We start from the raw sequence: 7,538 nt of genomic DNA, 5'->3' as shown, positions 1-7,538 counted from the left end.
GTTTCACAAATGGCAGATATGTACTGCCCTAGTAAACTGATTTAGAAATTAAGAATGTACGGGAGCAAAGAGGAATAATAATAAAATGACTGAGCATGGGTTTTGGAAGGAGTTGGCCTACTATGTTTGAATGGTAACTCCATAACTGACCAGCTGCAATACTGGGCAAGTTACTTATCACTTCTGAGCCTCAGTTTCTTCATCTGTAAAATGGAGAGCATTAGATTGTTCATAGATGGGTGAAGATAATACACAGGAAAGATTTAGGCCAATCTCTGGTGCATGGTAAGTGCAGATATCTGCTTACTATTTCCGTAAGGGAAGGCCAACTCTAATACTTATTGTTCAATTTTGTGACTCTACATATTTACCAAGATGCCCAAGTAATGGCAGATGGTTGACTTGGAGGAAAGGTTCTTTTGTTCTCCCTGGCGACTCTGTGTTTAGAAGTTCTGACTGCACGTCACAATGTATAATGTAGGGGGCACTTGGGTGGCTCAGTGGGTTAAGGGTCCAACTCCTGATTTCAGTTCAGGTCATGATCTCACAGTTTGTGAGCTTGAGGCTCACGTTGGGCTCTGTGCAGACAGCAAACAGAGCCTGCTTGATATTCTCTCTCTCCCTCTTTCTGCCCTTCCCCTGCCTTTCTCGAAAATAAATAAATATGTAAAAATGTATAATGCAGGACTCTTCAATCCTCAAGCAAACCTACTGTTCACAATAAGCTGGGCTTACAAAACTATTTAAAACCTTGGCAACCTATCAAAAAAGGCTACTCAAGGGCGCCTGGGGGGCCGGGGGGGGGGGGGGGTCAGTGGGTTAAGCATCTGACTTTGGCTCAGGTCACGATCTCATGGTTCGTACATTCCAGCCCTGTGTCAGGCTCTGTGCAGACAGCTCAGAACCTGGAGCCTGTTTTGGATTCTGTGTCTCCCTCTCTCTCTGGCCTCCCCTGCTCACGCTCTGCCTGTCATTCTCTCTCTCTCAAAAATAAACATTAAAAAAAAATTTTTTTTTTTTAAGCCTTCACAATTTGCTTTCCTCATCAGGAGATCCACAGGAAAATAAAAACTATCTTTTTATCCCCTTGCCTGGTCTTAGTCACAGGGAAAAACTGGCTGGGAACTATTTGCAAGGTTTATGAGCGTCTAGTAGGGCAACTCAGCTAAAAGCCTGCATCTATCCTACCCCGTTCATTCACTAAATATTTGCTGACCACCAACCAAGTGTCCACACCACAGGCTACCACTACTCTACTCCCTTGAGGACGCTCAGGCTCCAGATGCAGAAGTTTACCATTGAAAAAGTAAACCTCTGGGGCCAGGGGGAAGGTGCTACGGCAGACCAGGGGCTAAAAGCTGTGGCAGCCCCGTTTCCCACACCTTATTAGCAGCCCCGGGGACCTGGTGGGCCTGCTCTGCAGCTTCTCTCCAGCATCTGTCCCCCCAGACCCTCTGTCCTGGGCTCTGACCCCCTCCCCCTCGTGTGGCCCACACCACACCCTCTGTGGGATAAACTTCCTTCCCGGTCTGACTGTCCACACCCCGGATATCCTCCCCGAGGCAAAGGGTCATTCCCTGGGAAGCCAGGGGCAGTGCAGGGCTGCATTCAGCAGGGATCGGATGGAAGTTGCCAGAAAGCAGCTGAGGGCTGAGGACAGTCTCTCTTGAAAGAGGAGACCCTGTGCTCCTGAGTCAGAGCCCTGCTGGAGTCAGGAGACACCTGTTGAGTGAAAGCTATGGGACCCTTGACCCCAAGGCCCAGGAGAAATCCCCAACCTGCCCCCTGAGATGCCAGCCAGGGCCAGCACCTCCAGCCTCCTTAGCTTCTGGGAAGGAAAAGGGAAGACAAGAGAAAAGACAGTCACGGAGCCCTATTGTGTTCTAGGTCTGTGCAGTGCACTCCCAAAGTACCAGTTTCCAAAGAAACTAAGCATTGAGAAGTTAAGTCACTTGTCCAAGGTCAAGAGTATATTAAGTGGCAAATCCAACTGTCAAGGCTGAGCCAGTCTGCCTTCCAAGCAATCTCTCACGGAGAATCCAGGCTGCCTCTACATGACTGACTTTCTACCAGAGCCCAGTGGGTCTCCTTAGTGCCACTGTCACCGGGTCCCAATGCTGAGCCCTGTCTGGGAGCGAAGGTCCTGCCCATTCATTCACTCCAGTGGCGCAGGGAGGTGGATGGCTGGAGCCCAGACTTGTAGGGAGGGGCCAAGCCCATGCTACTGCTCCCAGCCTAGACCCAGGTCCTGGTTAGCTGACAATAGCACAGGGACCAAGGGCATGCAGGGTATCCCCCCTGCCTGCCAGTGTGGACACAACACCTGCTTCAGAGGTTGCTTGTGGGGTAACATATTGCAACTTGCTTTAAATATGCCCAACACCAGCTCCCTTCTCGCTCCCCAGCCTTCAAGGACTGAAGCCACAGAACACTGACGGTGGGCATAATCGTCCCCACCTGGCACCAAGACTTGGGGTAGGGACAGGCGAAATGTTGCAGTTTCCATCTGGTTCTTTAAGAAGAGTGAAAACTCGCACCTGCGCTTAGGGCACAGATGCCCCAGGCTGGGCCATGAAGCCAGATGGTGCCCCCCCTCCCCCCTCCCCGCACGTTCTGTTCCCAGAGCAGGAGGGTGAGGGAAGGGGTGGCACGGATGCCCTCATCCCCCCGCCGTACAATGAGCGTCAGTGGCGCGCAGAATCGCTGATTGTTCTGCTGCCAGACCTGCCGGCGGCGGGGGAGCGGGGGAGCCCGGCCACCCCGAGTCAGGCGCACGCAGGAGCCGTTTGTGCCAGGAAGCCCCGAGCCGGGAGGCACCCAGCGCCGCCTGGAAAGGGAGCCGCTCCCGCTAAGTGTGGCGGCTTCTCCCACTCCGCGGCCCGCGACGGCCCCCTGGCCGCACACCACTTTTCCTCCCAGCTCCCGGNGGGCAGCCAGACGGCGCGGGCGGGAGACGCCAATTCCGCCTCTGCGGGCCCACTGTGCGCCCCTCCGCGGCAGCTCCTGCGAGCTTGTGCCTGGACCTGTGCGGGGGGAGGGGTTTCCTGTCGGCCAGATGCGAGGTTGCAGATGTGAGCTGAGAGATCAAGACTCCTGGTAAACTTGTGCCCCAAGGAAATGGAGGAGAGGCAGGGGGAGTCTTAACATTCGCCTGGTCTGATGGCAAGTCTAAGGGACGCATTTAGGCGCCAGAGTAGGACAGGCCTGAGCTCTGATCTTGCCCCTTCCACTTACGAGCTGAGCCCCTGGCCTAACCACCTAGCCCTTCTGGGCCTCCAGGCTTCAGTATGACAGATGCAGGCTCAGGCCACTCAGAGCTGCCCCTGGAGAGTTACACTGGGTATGGCACCTTCACCCAGTGCCCGGCCCTTCCTGAGTGCCTGCTATAGGCATTGCAGAGGGCAGAGAGGCTCACTCCCTGTGGAGCTGCCTCCTCCACCAGCGTAGGGCCTCCCCCTCTTTCTTGGACTAGGGGACAGCCCAGAAAGCCAATGACCTGAACAGAGAAGGAGCTCCCCATGGGCCCCAGGCCCTCCAGCCATTTCCATCCTCCACAGCCCTGCCCGCCCCCCGGGGCCTGGAGCACTGCCGTCTAGGAACCTGCGTGCGGACTTGGGTTGGAGGGACATAAAGAATCTGAGAGGCTGATGTTCTCAGGAATAAGAGTGACAAAGAAGTGAGAGCCTCAGGGAGACAAAATCTTCTAGTTTGCAGTTTCTTGTTGCTTTTTCACTATATTTCTAAGCCAGAGGGAAACCGAGGGCTGGTGCTATCTCTCATTCTCCAGGGCTGAATGACATTATTTGTACAGAGTGTAGACTGCCTGGGAAATGAACTACACTCCAGTCTTGGGGTTACATTTTGCTGTGATTGTGTATGTTCTGTGGGTGTGACCCTGTGTAACCTTCTACTGCTTTCTTGGGCTCTAGAGCGTTCTCTGAGAAGGAAGTACTATAGCCTCTTTCTGCCCATAGCAGTTAATTGGTGAAGGGTCACCCTTCACCCCAAGTCACCTACAGATGCAGCCTCCAGCCTGGACGGGTGATAGGAGCTCAGACCCTGAAAGGCTTCAGTTAAAGTCCTGGGAGGGCGGAATCAACTCTCATCTAGGAATAAAATCAAGCATTTTATAATTCATAAGAAACATTTTTCCCTTGGCCAGGCCCCTTCATATAAACAGGGCTGTCCTCGGGGCGCCTGGGTGGCTCAGTGGGTTAAGCGTCTGACTTCGGTTCAGGTCAAGATCTCACCGTTCGTGGATCTGAGCCCTGCGTCTGGCTCTGTGCTGACAGCTCAGAGCCTGAAGCCTGCCTTGGATTCTGTGCCTCCCTCTCTCAGCCCCTCCCCCACTCACACTCTGTCTCTCTCTGAAAAATAAACATTAAAAAAATTTTTTTTTGTTTCAAACAGGGACCTCCAGGATTGGGAAGCCTACAAGCACCCAACCAGTGTTCCTTGTAGACTGGGCCATGTGACCCAACCAAGACGTAGGAGGAAAAACCAGAATTCCTAGCCGTTCCTGCCCTGAGCAAGCAATAGATCAACAGGTACATTAAACACCAGAACTATAATCGGTGTCAGGGACCATGGGCGTGCTGCCCAAAGGTGGTGGCCTCCTGGGATTATCCTCTCTTCCTTCAGTTCCCAAGATCCTGGAGAGAGGAGCTTTGAAACCTTGCCCAAGGTTTTGCAAAAGGGCAAACGCCTGCATTTCCTTCTTTGGCCTGAGTTTGTCTTCTCTGGAGTCCTGGGCCTGTTGGTGGATTTCTCCAGAAACGACATGCCACCCGTGCTGTGCAGCGTCTGTAGGGAAGGACAGTGGTGACCGCAGACACACTTGGAATTCTTCCAGAGGATCTTAAAGCACCTTGTAAATAGACTGGCTGTGTAATGTGTCATCCAAAGTGGACTGCTTTGGACGGTGACCAGTATAGTGATGGTATTCATAATTACACTGAAGCAACAGGATTGCCCCAGGCAAACCAGGGTATACGGTCACCCTGCATGTCCCCCCAAAGATGGCATCAGGGCACGTGACAGAGCGGAGATAAAGGAAGCCAAGCAGGCCCTGTCGCTCATTTGCAGATAAAGAAGACTCAGGGAGTCAGGCAAGACTTTGGGATTGAGGTAAATCAAAGGTGTGCTGGGGTCATCCAGCATGCAAGCAGGCATAAGCCCAATGATATCACACAAAAGGCCAGTAAACACCATCGACACCTGGGACGTCACCCGTGCGGGAATTCTTGGGGCAGAGATGCTCATTCTGGCTGACCTCAGTTATGTAACTGTGCCCTGGCTGGACAGAGCCCCAGTCTGCACCCCAGTCTCTAGAGATAATACAGTCAGAGTTCATCACCAAGAGATTCTCTGCTGGGGGTTCTAGAAGGAGGTCTGACACACACGGGGTGGAGGAGGAGCTTGGTTTCTTCTCTGAACTCTCAAAATTGTCTAAACTGCTCAGTATTCTCTCTATGCACTCTACCCCGCCCCCACCCAGTGCCTCTGGATTGGAACCTTGCTGCTGGGGAGAAAGTAGGGCATCATACAGGCAGGCAAAAGGGCTTCTCCAGCTTCCAGATTCTTCTGCTGCTTTCTCTGACAACTTCTTCTCCTTTCTGTCTCATCTGCATCCTGAGGTCACATCTCACTCCCTTCTTGCTACAAAGCATTTCTTTTTCTCATTGATCCCAGGTGAGGAGGACAGGAGTGTAAGACAGAGACTGACAGTGAGGGAATGTGCTTGGCTTAGCTCTTCCCATCATCCCAGAGAGCTTAGAGATCCAGAATGGGTCACAGATTTCTCATCTGTCCATCCATCCCTCCATCGAGCCATCTATTCACCCATCCAGCGATCCATTCATTGGGCAGACGTTTCTTAAAGTCATCCTTTGTGCTGGTCATGCACTGAAGGTACTGGGAATATGGGTAAGAGTATTACTTGGATCTTGACTTCAAAGAGTTCATAATCCAGTGGGTAAACTAATAGGGCCCCTATGTCTTTCTTTCACAGGCACAAGGGAAGGGGTATAGAGGACAGTATGTAGACAAAGAATGAATGCTTAATTCCCTTTTTGTGAAGAAGGGCACTGGGGCAAGAAAGTTTTCTTTTTCTTTTCTTTTTTTCTTTCTTTTTTTTTTTTTCTTTTTTTGAGAGAGAGAGAGCACTTGTGGGTGCTCAGGGGCAGAGGGAGAGGGAGGGAGAGTCCCAACCAGGCTCCACGGCCAGTGTGCGGCCCAACATGGGGCTCAAATTCCATGACTGTGAGATCATGACCTGAGCCAAAATCAAGACCTGGGCACCCAGCCAGCTGAGCCACCCATGAGCCCCAAGAAAGTTTGCTTAGAGCAAGTGAGATAGGAATGGAGTCCTGAGGGACACCTAGGTGACTCAGTCGATTAAGCATCTGACTTCAGCTTAGGTCATGATCTAACAGTTCGTGGGTTCAAGCCCCACATTGGACTCTGTGCTGAGATCCCAGAGCCTGGAGCCTGCTTCGGATTCTGTGTGTGTCTCTCTCTCTGTCCTTCTCCCTCTCACACTCTGTCTCTCTGTCTCTCTCTCTCTCAAAAATAGGTGAACATTAATAATAATAACAACACCTAATTATTGAGCTCTGACTGCATGTCAGACATTTTACATCATCATCTCCATTAATCTTCACAGTAACTGAAGACATAAGGACTATTTTTTTAACGTTAATTTTTTAAAAATTATTTTAGAAAGAGAGTGTGCACAAGAGCAGGGGAGAGGAGCAGAGGGGGAGAGAGAGAATCTTAAGCAGGCTTCACACTCAATGCAGAACCCAGTACGGGCTCGATCCCAAGATCCTGGGATCACGACCTGAGCTGAATTCAAGAGTCAGATGCTCAACTGGCTGAGCCACCCAGGCACCCCCACAAGGACTATTTTTACCTCCTCTTTTGCATGTGAGGTAACCACTTAGCAGCAACTAAGTTAAGAGTTAGTATAATCTAGATCTGTTTTCTTCCTCCATGACATGAGAGGGCAGACTACCCTCACTTCTCAGAAGTGCCCCCCGAGCTCCCCCTGAGAGCAGAGAGGGGTGGACATGTCCCCTGGAGGAACTCAGGGTGGTGGCAGCATCAGCCCACTCCTAGGTCCCTGAAGTTGGAGGTTTATCATAGAAGCTTATTTATATTTGCATTCTCCTTCACAAATCCCAGTTTTAATTAAAAGAGAATGTGGGAGACGCCTGGGGGGCTCAGTCAGTTAAGCATCCAACTTCGGCTCAGGTCATGATCTCACAGTTCATGGGTTCGAGCCCTGCATCAGGATCTCCAGTGTCAGCATGGAGCCGGCTTCAGATCCTCTCCGCCCTACCCCCCCACCCCTCTTCTACTGGCTCTCTCTTTCAAAATAAATAAATTTAAAAAAAATTTTTTTAAGATAATGTTGAAAATTATTGAGCATTAAGAGAAAGAGAAGTTGTCGGGAAGTGTGTCATTCTCATTGTGTCACTTCAGGAGCACCTGGCAGGCCTCTGTGGACCCCTGGGAACTGTAAGGGACCCAAGACA

The sequence above is a fragment of the Crocuta crocuta genome, unplaced genomic scaffold (genome assembly GCF_008692635.1).
Source record: "Crocuta crocuta isolate KB4526 unplaced genomic scaffold, BGI_CrCroc_1.0 scaffold318, whole genome shotgun sequence".
Lineage (NCBI taxonomy): Eukaryota > Metazoa > Chordata > Mammalia > Carnivora > Hyaenidae > Crocuta > Crocuta crocuta.
The sequence above is the reverse complement of the archived record's forward strand: the minus strand, read 5'-3'. Positions refer to the sequence as shown.